Genomic DNA, 14,629 nt, shown 5'->3' with positions numbered 1-14,629 from the left:
ATTTGTTTGCCAGGTCAATTGTTTATGATATAAATTGCCTTAGCTTTTCTTTGGTACATTCTAATTATCAAGGAGACTTACTTGGGTAAGTTTTTGTACCTCCTTCCTGTTCATTTTTTCTATAAGTATTTCCTCTATAACTCTCTTTTCATTCCCAATTCTTTGGTCTAGAACTCTCATTTCATTTATAACATTCCTTTAAACTTTTTATAAAAATATTCTTGCTTTATTTCTATTAGGAATTCTAATTGATCTTGTGGTCAAGCTATATTTTTAATATTTCCTTGTAGGCGGTTTAGAACTATTCTCTTCTGGGTTTGTATCTTAGGTATTACTGCTGTCATGATAGTTCTTCCCCCCCCCCACCCCCCTCTGCATTTTCCTAACATTATTTCAGAGATTGAGACTTTATATTAGAATCAGATTTTGAAAATTCCTGGCAATCCTTTGTGGTTTTATATAGTCTGTCTGCCTTGTTTGCTTTCCTACTACTACATTCTCTGGATATTATGTGCTATATTCTTCTAGGATAATAGGAACAGGATGGGCAGGGGAGCAGCAAACTTTCAGCAGACCCTTCTGACTAATGCCTTTTAGAGATTTTCAATCTCCAGAAGCTAGTTTGGGTCTAGGTAGCTACAGACTTAAATCTGAGTACAGTTCCAGTAGCAGCTTCTGGCTTTAAGCTTGTGCCAGCTACTTAGAAGGTTCTGCAGAAGTATAGAAATAGCACTACTGGCTAATCCTTTTTCTTTGTCAGGGGGCTGATCCTCCCTTTATTGAATCAAAGGGGCAGCACTATGATCCCTGCACTAAGAGCTGAAACTGCTATGCCCTCTCTTTGCTGGAGGGACATTACTAAATATATGTTCTAGTCCTCAGGTTGAGCTTATGATCATCTCTCTGGAATCAGATTAATAACACTGTGGCTTTGTACAGGTCTGTAATTCCTTCTCTGGATCAGAGAAATAGAACTCTAGCCCTGTTTCATTACTAGGATTAGGACCATGATTCTTTCTCTGGATCAGAAGAGGCAGCAGCTCTAAGACCTTGTTCTGAGGTCAGGGTTGGGTCTACTAGCTCTTCTCTGGGATCAGAGTTTTGGTGCTACAATTCTGTAAGGCTTCCAAGATTTGACTTCATGGTCCTGGCTCACCCCTATTCCTCACAGTTCCTGTTCTGGTCACTTTTCTCTGAGTAAAATTCATGGTCTTTTTTCCCTCAATTTTGTGACTATTTTATTATATGTGTTAGATCATTGTTTTATACGTATATGTATATATATATATATATTTAATATGCTTTGTTAAAAAAAAAAACCATGCATTTGGCCCAGTAATGTATACATCAATTTAAAATCCATGTCCATCTTCTCAAGTAGAGTAAGCAAATCTGATAGACACTATGAGGAGAAAGGGAATTATGAGGAAGGTTCCAGAGACAATAGTTCTGAAAGACTGACCAGTTTCTCCCTAAAATTTCTAGATCAATACCTAGCATGACATTCTTCTTTTTTTTTATTTCAAATATTTTTCAAGGTCATATGGTTCATGATCCCCTCCCCCTTATTTTCTCCCCTCCTGAAACTGAAAAGCAGTTACTGAATTATACATGTATCATTGTTCAAAACCTATTTCCATGTTATTCATACATGCAGTAATAAAATCCTTTAACATCAAAACCCCAATCACATCCCTATTACATTATGTGATCAATTACATATTTTTATAATGTGTTTCCATTTCCACCATTCTTTCTCTGGATGTGGATAGTGTTCTTTCTCACAAGCTCCTCTGGATTGTCCTGGGTCATTGCCTTGCTGCTAGTAGAAAACTCCATTACACTAGATTGCGCCACAGTGTATCAGACTCAGTGTACAAAGTTCTATTGGTTCTGCTCCTTTTACTCTGCATCAATTCCTGAAGGTTGTTCCAGTTTACATGGAATTCCTCCAGTTTATTATTCCTTTTATCACAATAGTATTCCATCACCAACAGATATCACAATGTGTTTAGCCATTCCCCAATCGATGGACACCCCCTCATTTTCCAATTTTTAGCTACCACAAAGAGTGAGGCTGTAAATATGTTTGTACAAGTTTTATTTTCCCCTTATTATCTCTTTGGGGTACAAACCCAGCAGCGGTGTAGCTGGGTCAAAGGGTAGTCATTCTTTTAAAGCCCTTTGGGCATAGTTCCAAATTGCCCTTCAGAATGGTTGGACTAATTCACAAATCCACTAGCAGAGTATTAGTGTTCCAATTTTGCCCTCCAACATTTATCATTTCCTTTTATTGCCATCTTGGTCAGTCTGTTAGGTGTAAGGTGGTACCTCAGAGTTGTTTTGATTTGCATTTCTCTAATGAGGGATTTAGATCACTTTTTCAAGTGCTTATTGATAGTTTTGATTTCATTTTGTGAAAACTGCCTATTTCATGTCCCTTGACCATTTGTTGATTGGGGAATGGCTTTTTTAAAATTTAGTTATATTTGGGAAATTAAACCCTTGTCAGAGAGTTTTGTTATAAAAATGTTCTCTCAGTTTGTTGCTTTCCTTCTAATTTTGGTTGCATTAGTTTTTTTGATATAATCAAAATCATTCATTTTACATTTTGCCATATTCTCTATCTCTTGCTTGGTCTTAAATTTCTTCCTTTCCCACATATTTAATAGGTATACTATTATATGTTCACCTAATTTATGATTTCACTGTATATATTTAAGTCACATATTCATTTTGAATTTATCTTGGTATAGGGTGTAAAATGTTGCTCTAAACATAATTTTTCCCATACTGTCTTCCAATTTTCCCAGCAGTTTCTGTCAAAGACTGAGTTCTTGTCCCAAAAGCTGGGGGTTTGGGATTTATTGAACATTAGCTTATTGAGGTCATTTACCCCTAGACTATTCCATTGATCTTCCCTTCTGTCTTTTAGCCAGTACCATACTGTTTTGATGACCACTGCTTTATAGTACTGTTTAAGATCTGTTACTGCTAGGCCTCCATCCTTCATATTTTTTTCACTATTTCTCTTGATATTCTTGATCTTTTGTTCTTCCAGATGAACTTAATTATAATTTTTTCTAATTCTATAAAAAAGTTTTTTGGTAGTTTGATAGATATGGCACTGAATAAGTAGATTGATTTGGGTAGGATTGTCATTTTTATTATATTAGCTCATTCTACACAGGAGCAATTAATATTTTCCCACTTGTTTAGATCTAGTTTTTATTGTGTGAAAAGTGTTTTGTAGTTTCATTCATATAATCCCTGTGTTTGTCTTGGCAGATAGATTCCTAAGTATTTTATATTGTCTAGAGTGATTTTAAATGGAGTTTCTCTTTCTAACTACTGCTGCTCAGTTATGTTGGAAATATATAGAAATGCTGATGATTTATGTGGGTTTACCTTGTACCCTGCTTGTTTGCTAAAGTTGTTAATTATTTCTACTAGTCTTTTAGTTAATTTTATGGGATTCTTTAAGTATACCATCATATCAGCCGCAAAGAGTTATAGTTTAGTTTCCTCATTGCCCATTTTAATTCTTCAATTTCTTTTTCTTCTCTAATTGCTATTGCTAGCATTTCTAGAACAATATTAAATAAGGTGATAATGGGCATCCTTGCTTTACTCCTGATCTTATTGGGAAGGATTCTAACTTGTCCCCATTGCAGATGATACTTGCTGATGGTTTTTAATATATACTGTTTATTATTTTGAGGAATGGCTCTTTTATTCCTATACTTTCTAATATTTTTCAATAGGGATTGGTGCTGTATTTCGTTGAAGACTTTTTATGTATCTCTTGAGATAATCATATGATTTCTGTTGGTTTGGTTGTTGATATTGTCAATTATATGGATGTTTTTTTTCTAATATTAAACAATCCTTTCATTCCTGGTATAAATCCCACCTGATCATAGTGAATAATCCTCATGATAAAGTGCTGGAGTCTTTTTGCTAGTATTCCATTTAAGATTTTTGCATCTATGTTCATTAAGGAGATTGGTCTATAGTTTTCATTCTCTGTTTTTGGTCTGCCTGGCTTTGGAATCAGTACCATATTTGTGTTATAAAAGGAGTTTGGTAAAACTCCTTCATTGGTTATTTTGTCAAATAATTTGTATTGTATTGGGATTAGTTGCTCTTTAAATGTTTGATAGAATTCACTTGTGAATCCATCTGGCCCTGGGGATTTTTTAATTAGGAAATTCCTTGATGACTTGTTCAATTTCTTTTTCTGAGATGGGATTATTTAAGTATTCTATTTCCTCTTTTGTTAATCTAGGCAATTTATATTTTTAGGGTAAATATTCATCCATTTCACCTAGATTGTCATATATATTGCCATGTAATTGAGCAAAGTAATTCTTACCTTAATTTCCTTAACATTAGAGGTGAGATCACCCTTTTATCTTTGATACTGCTAATTTGATTCTCTTCTTTATTTTTATTTAATTAGATTAACTAGTACTTTGTCTATTTTGTTTGTTTTTTCAAAGTCCAAGCTCCTAGTCTTATTTATTAGTTCAATAGTTCTTTTACTTTCAATTTGATTAATTTCTCCTTTAATTTTTAGGATTTCCAATTTAGTTTATATCTGGGAATTTTTAATTTGTTCTTTTTCTAATTTTTTAAGTTGTAAGCCCAATTCATTGTTCTCTGTGCTCTCTATTTTGTTGATTTAGGCAGTGATATAAATTTTCCCCTGAGTACTGCTTTGGCTATATACCATAGGTTTTGATATGGTATCTTCTCATTGTCATTCTTTTTAATGAAGACTGTAACTGTTTCTATATCTTCTTTGACCCACCTGTTTTGAAGAATTTTATTATTTAGTTTCCAATTAACTTTGAATTTGCCTTTCCATGCACCTTTGTTGATTATAATTTTTACTGCAATACGATCTGAAAAAGTGGCATTTATTATTTCTGCTTTTCTGAATTTGTTTGCAATATTTCTATGCCCTAGTACATGTTCTATCTTTGTATATGTACCTGCTGAGAATAAGGTGTATTCCTTTATACCTGTTCAGTTTTCTCCAGATATCTATTAACTCTAAAATTTCTAGTATTTCATTTACTTCTTTTACTTCTTTCTTATTTATTTTTTGGTTCAATTCGTCTAGTTCTGAAAGGGTAATGTTAAGATCCCCCCACTAATATGGTCTTATTATCTATTTTCTCCTTGAGTTCCTTCAATTTTTCCTTTAGAAATCTAGATGCCATACCATTTGGTTCATAAATGTTTAGTACTGATATTACTTCATTGTTTATAATACCTTTTAGGAAAATGTCATTTCCTTCCTTATCTCTTTTAATCAAATCAATTTCTTCTTTGGCTTTGTCTGGTATCATGATTGCTACCCCTGTTTTTTTTTTTTAATTTAGATGATGCATAATAAATAAATTCTGCTCTAGTCTTTCACCTTGAATCTGTAGGTGTCACTCTGCCTCAAATGTGTTTTTTTTTTTTTTGTAAACAGCATATAGTAGGATTCTGGTTTTTAATCAATTCTCTTATCCACTTCCATTTAATGGGTGAGTTCATCCCATTAACATTATCATTGTGACTATTAATTGTATATTGCCTCCTCTTTAGATATTGCTCTATTCCCTTTCACTCTGTTCTTCCTCAATAGTATTTTGCTTTTTGTCCCCCCTCCAATCCCGCCTCCCTTCAATTATCCCCCTTCCCTTGTCTTGTTCCCATTCTTATTCTCTGTAGGGTGATATAATTCAATACCCCACTGGGTATACTATTTTTTCCCTCTCTGAGACAGTTACAATGAGAGTAAAGTTTAAGCATTGCCTGTTACCACCCTTATCCTCCCCTCTCTATATTGATTTTTCTTGCCTATTTATGTTATCTCTCCTTTCCCTTTTCTCTCAATGTAACCTTCTCTTTTAGCCCTTGATTGTTTTTTTACATCATATACATATCATATATACATACATACATATTATTCTATATCATCACATTTACATATATATCATATTATATATCATTATATACATCATATTATCATAATCAGCTCACTTCTCCACATTCTATCTGAGTAAATTCCTTCTATCTTGTCTACTACTAAGAGTAATTTTTGAAAATTACAGAGACCCTCTTTCCAGGTAGGCATATAAACATTTTTACCTTGATGAGTCCCTTAAAATTTCTCTTTATTATTTATGTCTCTGGGCTTCTCTTGTGTCTTGTATTTGGCCTTCAAATTTTTTGTTTAGGTCTAGCTTATTCCATAGGAATTATTGGAAACCTTCTATCTTATTGAATGACCACTTTTCCCCCCTGAAAGAATATACTCAGTTTTGCTGGGTAGGTGACTCTGGGTTACAAACTCAAATCTTTAGCCTTCCTGGATATCATATCTCTTGCCTTATGATCCTTTAATGTAGAGGCTACTAGGTCCTGAATGATCCTGATGTGGCTCCATGGTATTTGAATGATTTCTTTCTGACTGTTTGAGGTAATTTTTACTTGATTTGATATCTATTGAATTTAGCTATTGCATACCTGGAAGTTGTCATTTGAGGATTTCTTTCTGGAGGCGATGTGAGAATTTTTTCAATTTCAGTTTTATTTTTTATTTCAAGGATCTCTGGGCAGTTATCTTTGATACTTTCTTGTAATATGGTATCCAAGTTTTTTTCATCATCATGGCTTTCAGGTAGTCCAATAATTCTCAGATTGTCTCTCCTTGGTCTATCTTCTAGGTCAGTTGCTGTTTCAATAAGATATTTCATGTTTTCCTGTTTTTTTTCATTCATTTTGATTCTGCTTTATTGGTTATTGATTTCTCATGAAATCATTAGTTTCTAGATAGTCAATTCTGATTTTTAACCCCTGACTTTTCTGTCAGTTTTTGATGTTCCTTTTTCAATTGGTCCATTTTTTCTTGCATCACTTTCATTTCTCTTCCCCACTTTTCCTCTACTGTTCTTAATTGGTTTTTGAAGTCTTTTTTTGAGGTCTTCCAGACTCTGTGTGCATTCCATATTTTTCTTTGGGACTTTGTGTGTGTTTTCTTTGCTTTCACTGTCCCCTTCTGTGTCTGCACCTTACTCTTTGTCTCCATAATAAGTCTTTAGAGTTAGGTGCTTTTTGGTTGTTTGTTCATTTTTCTCATTTAATTATAGGTAAGCTCTGTTTTCTGAGGAATTGGAGTAACATCTTAAATTTCAGTCCTTCCTTGATACTATATTTTGGCTTGTTTTCTGTGTTGTTACTAGTTTACCAGATGTTCTGAGAGCTGAAAGCTCTGATAGTCCCCTACCAGTGCTGATTCAATTGACCCTTGAGATGCTGATAGCTTAAAGACTTTCCTCAGTTTTGGGGGTAAACTTTTGATCTTGGTCTGAACTTGATCAGGTCAGTGGCTGATCAAATTTTAGCCCCAGGCTTAGGCTCAATTTTTTTTTTTATCTCAAGGTGTTCTTGATTCAATCAGGGACACAGTTGATTGCTCTATCCTAGAGCTCTGCCCTTAGTTTTGGACAAAGAGATCATGGGGAAGCTCCCCCTCCTAAATGTGCCCTCTCCCCAAACCAGGGATTATGTCCTCATCCCAAACCCAGATTGGGATTCCTGGATTCACTCTGGGCACACATCTCAGCCCCCTTCAGCCTAGATTGCCCTGGGCTGGGACACCAGACTTATCCACAGTTTTGAAATTTCAAGGAGTATGAATTGGCTTGGACCACTACTTAGACCCAGCAGAACCTCAGGATCTAACCACTAAACAGCGCTTAAGCTTGGAACCTATGCAAGCAGATGTGTGTGTGGGGGGGGTGTGGCTTGCTCTTGGCATACTCTTCATTGGCTGCTATGCCTCCTGCTAACTCTGTTCCCCTCTCATTCCAGTTCCCCAGATGGTCTCTGCCTACCTTTTGGGTTTCTCCTCTTTTGAGGGTTGTTTCACTCTGTCTCTTTGTTGATTCCTTCACTCCTGTATTTGTTTTGTGGTGATATATTACTCTTGGTCAGGGAGGATTTTCATGGTAAAACGGCATTGCTCCCTAGTTATTCCTCCATCTTCATAACATTCTTCTTATAATTCTGTGGGAGAAAGGGGATTGGCAGGACTGTATGACTTCCTTCTACCTTACCACCTTGTCTGACCTGCATCGATGGCTTTTTTTAAGGCTTATGATATGACATATCTTCCACTTATTGCAATCATTATTTATGTGTTTGTGATGAGCTAGAAATTTCTTTGAGAGTTTAAGGTCTTGCGATACTTATTAATCCCTCTATCTCAGTCATAGATACCTTTCTTTATGGACTGAGTTCAGTTTACTCAATGGTCTGTGAAGCCATTTGCTTGGATATGACAAGATTTTCTGACTGGGATGGTCAGGGAGTCATGCTTTCCCAGAACAATATTGTTTACAAGAGACCTAAAGCTGGTACTAACAATCATCTTTTCTGCCTCACATCTGACAGCCTCATTTCTCAGGACTCCCTAGTCACCCTTCTAACAAACTTGCATGATTTGTTCATACCAGCTTTTGCATATACTATCTACTTGATCTGGAATGCAAGCATTTATACTCAACATCTATATTCTTGGAGAGAGGAAGCATGGAGGGCTGTCCTCAGACTCAGAAATACTTGGGTCCAAGTTTTACCTTTGACTCAGACTTGCTCTAAGACCCTGTGAAAATCACACAACTTCTCTGTTCCCAAAGCATATATTTTAGTATAATTAATATCTTCAATTAAACCATACAGGTTTTTTAAACTTCTCCTTTTTTAAAGTTCTTTCATATGTTTGTCTTCTCTTGATAGAACATAAGCTCCTTGAAGACAAGATTGTCTTTCTCTTTGCCTGCGCACAATGTTTGGCAACTAGTAAATCTTAAAAAGTCCTTTTTGAGGGGTCTACTAGGTGGCTCAGTAGATAGAGAGTATTTCTTAGGAGGTCCTGGGTTCAAATTTGACCTTAGATAGTTCCTAGCTGTGTGCTTAGCCTTTACCTCTCTTCTGACTGGGAACCAATACACAGTATAGATTCCTTTAAAAAAATAATTTTCTTTCTTTATTTTATAACAAATTTCCACATACGTTTTCCAAAGTTATATGACTCATTTTGTCTCCCTTCCTCTTTCCCACTTCCCAGAGATGACAAACAATTCAGTTTGGGTTATGTATTATCAAGCAAAACACATTTCCATATCACACAGTATAGATTCTAAAATGGAAAGTAAAGGTTTTAAGAAAAATCAAAATAAGTCCTTCTTGACTCACTTGAACTAGCAATAACAATAACAATAATGGGCATTTGTGTAGTCCTCTGTATGGTGCCAGGCACTATATACATTATAAGTAGTTTATAAATATTATTGAATTTGATCCTCACAAGAACCCTGTGAGATAACTGCTTTATTAATCTCCACCTTACAGATCAGGAAATTTAGGCAAACAGAGGATAAGTGATAAAGGTCATCGAGCTAATAAGTATCTGAAGTCAAATTTGAACTCAGATCTTCCTTATCTGCTGTGCTGTCTTGCTGCCTGGTCTACTTTAGTAGAAGGAATTCCTTGCTAGTCAGTCAGTCAAGTATTTATTAAGTGTCTACTATGTGGGGCAGTTAGGTGGCTCAGTGGCCTAGAAATGGGAGGTCCTGGGTTTAAATTTGGCCTTATTTACTTCCTAGCTGGGTGATCCTGGGCAAGGCAATTAACCCTTAACTATTTAGCCCTTATCACTCTTCTGCCTTGGAACAGATGCTTAGTGTTAATTCTAAGACAGAAGGTAAGGTGGGGGTTTTTAAGTGCTTACTAAGTCATGCTGTAATCACCAGCAGTGGCATTTCAGAAAAAAAAAAGAGATGTGTTCTTTTTTTAAGAAATGATTTTTCCCCTTTTTTATTTAGAATATTTTTCCATGGTTACATGATACATGATTCCCCTCCCCCCACCTCTCCCCTCTCAAAGCTGACAAACAGTTCCAGTGGGTTAGACATGTATCACTGTTCAAAACGAACTATTTCCTTGTTATTCAGATTTGCAGTAGAGTGAGCTTTTAACATCAAAACCCCAGTCATAGATTGAACCACGTGATCAATCATATGTTTTTCTAATGCAAAGAAATGTGTTCTTAACCTTCCAGATCAGACTCAAAATTTGCCTCCCCCAGAAGCTGTTCCCTGATGAGCCTCTTCTCATTCTTACTCTCCTCTCTGTAACAGCTCAGGAACTTACTTTGTGCTTTATTAATTGGCATCCCTTTAAGGTTCCATGCAGGCTAGACAACAAAGTTCCAATGAACTGAGCCTTCTCTTAAAAGCCCCTCCCAGTTGTTTTGTAAATCCCTGTCTCAGATTCATACAGGGACTGGCTGATAGGCTGGATATAGCTCCAGGTACTGTGAGGAGCCAGACAAAGGGCACCAAGGTCCAGTCTGGCTTACTGGAAAGAACACCCACCTTTTCTAGTGAGGATTTGGGAGGGAAATAGCCTAGGACTCAAATGTAACAAAAAGAAGGGGGGGGGAAAGAAAGAAAGCACCCCCAAAGTGAATCTAGGAGAATCTTTTCTGAAACTTGGATATTTATCTAGCTAGCGAATCCCTTAAATGCTCTGTGTCCCAGCTGTGAGATGGAGTCATGATCATTTTATTTCTCCTCTTCAAGGGTTGTTCTGAGGAAAGGCCAGAGCATTGCAAGTCAAAAAGGAGTATAGAAAAATGAAGCAGTTACTATAAGTGGTGAAGGATACTGCTTTCATATTTAGAGATTATATTCATTACCTTGTATTTGAATGACTGTTATATACAGTGGTTGTTTTCTAAGCAGCCCTTTGCAGTTTCTGTTCCTTGTTCCTCTTCTAATATTCTGGCATTCCTCCTCCTCCTCCCCACTCTTCTAACATATTATCTGATGGGGAGAGAACTAGGAAGACCCCAGGATAAATCTATTGGCATAGAAATGCTAAGTAAATCCAGAAGAAAGGGCCATTGTAAGAGGCTTAAGGGGATCAGGTGAAGCAGGAAGGCAGATCTTATCTCTTGGGGGGAAAAGCAAGGCAAAGTCCACAGAGCCAAGGTTTTGTGTGTATTGTGGTCTGTATTGTGGTCTGAGCTCCCAGATGGCCAATGGGAGGAAGGATTATAATTTAATTGACAGAAGCTGGGGCTAAAAGCAAGTCTGAATGATTTGAATCTCTAGCCTTGGAGAGAATGGGGACAACTGATTTACCAATAAAGGTCTGCATGGAGACCAGGGAAAGAATTGCTCCAAAGGTTCAAGGACACTTAGGGCACCAGATTTCCTGCCAGTCATCTTGAGACTGACTGACACCAGGAGATAAAGGGGATGGGTAGAAGAGGAGGAATGAGCCAGGTTTTTTTTTTAATACCCATCTTCATTCATAAGCCTCAGGCTCATTAGTGGCTGAGATGAGTGGACACAATAGCCCCAGGCTTCCCTTATCTTTCTTTATTGCAAGACTCTTACTTTCCTCTAATTAAAAATAGCTTGGAGCTCCAAGGGTTGGAGAGTGCCTTTCTTCTGGCCAACTCTCTGGGAAAGAATCCTAGAGCTAGATGCTCTTGACAAAGTCCTAAATACTATAGTTAATCATTGAAAAGAAAATCTTAGCCCCCAACATGTCCTTATATAATAAATATATAATATATTTTTATTATATGTGATATAACTCATTTTTAGAGCATGAATGAACAAATGAATGAATGTGATGACTCAAATAGATAAAGGACACTTCATAGTTTATTGCTGAAAATGCAAATCAAAGAATGTACTATTTCATAAGAAGTATAAAATATCAGGCTATTCTGGACAATCCAGGATATCTAACTACCTTAGGTAAAAATGATAGATGTCAGTTTTTTCATTCATTCATTTATCTATTTTTAATCCATTTATTTAAAAAAAACTTTTAGGTTCTGCCTTTGACTTGATCAACTATGCTTTCTGTTCTAAGACAGAAGAACAATAAGGTCTAGAGGCTAGACTCTAGCCCATGGCCACACAGCCAGGAAGCATCTGAGGTCATATTTGAACCCAGGACTTCCCAGCTCCAGGCCTGGCTCTACCCACTGAGTCACTTGTATGCATCAGTGTCAATTCACTTATGTGATTTTATTAATTATTATATTGAGAATTTCTAATAAAGAATTCCTTTTGTTTTAACATTCTGTTAAATCTATGGGACAGCTAGGTGACATAGTAAATAGTGCCCCAGGCCCTGAGTCAGGAAAATGGACTTTAAAAACTTGCTAACTGTGTGACTGGGGACAAGTCACTTTAACCCTATTTGTCTCCATTTCCTCATCTGTAAAATAAGCTGGAGAAGAAAATGGCAAACTACTCCAGCATTTTTGCCATGATGGGGTCATGAAGAGTTGGGGATGATTGAAACAATGGAACAACAAGAAGAATGAAATCTATAAATAATGAATAAATGAAATTAAAGACAAAATTACAGCATAGGACTCTTTCTTAGGGATGGGGTTGGAGTATCCTCCCTAGATTATAGATGGTATGTGGGACTTATGATAAGGGATTATAGTCCTCCTAACCTATTTTCAATATGACAGAATCAGAAATGAAAAGTTCTCAGAATAATTGTTCTTATTTTATTGATGCTTGCCTGTATCTTTTCTATGGTCTTCATAAACACCGGCTTTAGTCCGCCAAAATACCAAAAAAAAAAAAATGGGCCGTCAATAGTCTGCATGTCAAATTGGAACAGCAAAGGGAGCTAGCTCCCTTACACTGGCCCTAAAAATTTGCAAAGGACTTTCTTCACATCTATCTTATGAGACAGATAGTGTAAGTACTATTTTTTTCTATTTTGTAGATAAGTAAACAGAGTCTCAGAGAGGTTGTCTCTTTCACAAGGTCACACTGAAAGCATATGAGTACTTGATTTAAACAGGGCTAGTTGGAATTGCTTTAATTATAAGCAATGTCTTCCTTTAAAAATCTTTTCTTCTAATTTAGTATTGATTTTGACTCTTCCTTTATCCAGTGTGATGATTGTATATAGACATCTGTTTTCTGACATGACTCCTATATCAGTAAATGTTTACTTCTTCTTCTTTTTTTTTAAACCCTTACCTTCCGTCTTGGAGTCAATACTATGTATTGGCTCCAAGGAAGAAGAGTGGTAAGGGGTAGGCAATGGGGGTCAAGTGACTTGCCCAGGGTCACACAGCTAGGAAGTGGCTGAGGTCAGATTTGAACCTAGGACCTCCTGTCTCTAGGCCTGGTTCTCAATCCACTGAGCTACCCAGCTGCCCCCTACTTCTTCTATGTTGAGATAAAGTCAGTTTCATTGTTTTTCATAGTTTTGATGCTTTCTATATCCAGCCAGAAAGTATTTGTGATGTGCAGACAGCCTTTTGAATAACCTATGACTCCTTACCTTAAAAATTTTTTTAATATCCTGACTGTATTTTCCAACATAATTTTTCCATTTCTTCCTTGAATCCATTGCCTTGGATTTGATATTTGTCAAGTTCTTAACAGAATCTTTCTTCTTTGCTCTCTATGGGAGATGCTTTTGAGGCAAAGATACACAGTGAAAAGAGCACTGGATTATTCCTAGTTGCATATCTCCCCCACATTTTCCTAGCCTGTTCCATCTTATAGGTGATGGCTGAAATTCTAGTTGGGGCTGGGGGTAATATTTTAATGCCCTAGTTTGGAAGTTTATTGCTATCCTAGAGTTTGTCTCTGGTTACCCCTGATTCCCTTCCTTTACTCTCACACCCAATGATACTTCAAATTAAGGAATGTAGCCTTTCCATGTGTGAGTTAAAATAAACCAAATAAAGGCCTATTGCTTTGAACATTGAATGGATGTTTGAGTTCCCCTTTGAAAACCCCTGTAAATTCCAGGGCTATATCAGTGGCCTAGAACAGAGGTCCTACACATGGAAGAATTCTCCATTGATGGCAAGGTTCTCTAATGTTCCTTTTCCCAGATGATGCTGCTTTAATTGGATCAAATCCCAGAACATGACAAAGTCTCCTCCATGAAATCCAAAGTCATTCAAATGAGATTTATTTTTAAACTATTTACAGTTGGGGGGTGGGGGAAATAATATTGCCTAAATTACAACATGGATAGGTAACCCATTGACTTAGTTGGTAAATAGTGACAATGGCCAATGAGTAAATTTCAGAACTGAGTAAGAAGATGATATTGGGGAACTGCATTTAGAAAATTAGATAGTACTCTCATTGAATCTAAGCTGTTCATTGCCACAAAACAGCACACTTTAAAAAAATGCACTGGGGAGTGCTCTGTACTTGATGCATTGTAACCCCATAATTAAAAAAAAATAACATTGTTGCTGACATCAAAGGTAATGGAGTAGTGTGTTTATAGGATGTAGAAACTTACCAAAGATGACTTGCATATGAAAAGTGATGTAAAGAATTGGTCCAGGACAGAAAACTGTCCTGGAAAAGGAGGAAGGGCAGTCATAATACCAGAGTGGAGGCAAAGGTGGCAGACAGCAAGAGGGCTGCTCTGTTCCCATAGAATTTTAAAAAGAGCAGAGAGAAGTCTTTGGGATGTTGAGAGGGTGTCTAGATGGACATGCGTAGATTGCACAGGATGAGAAGATGGAGAGTCAATTCATTCT

This window comes from Monodelphis domestica, chromosome 3 (genome assembly GCF_027887165.1).
Source record: "Monodelphis domestica isolate mMonDom1 chromosome 3, mMonDom1.pri, whole genome shotgun sequence".
Taxonomy (NCBI): domain Eukaryota; kingdom Metazoa; phylum Chordata; class Mammalia; order Didelphimorphia; family Didelphidae; genus Monodelphis; species Monodelphis domestica.
The sequence above is the reverse complement of the archived record's forward strand: the minus strand, read 5'-3'. Positions refer to the sequence as shown.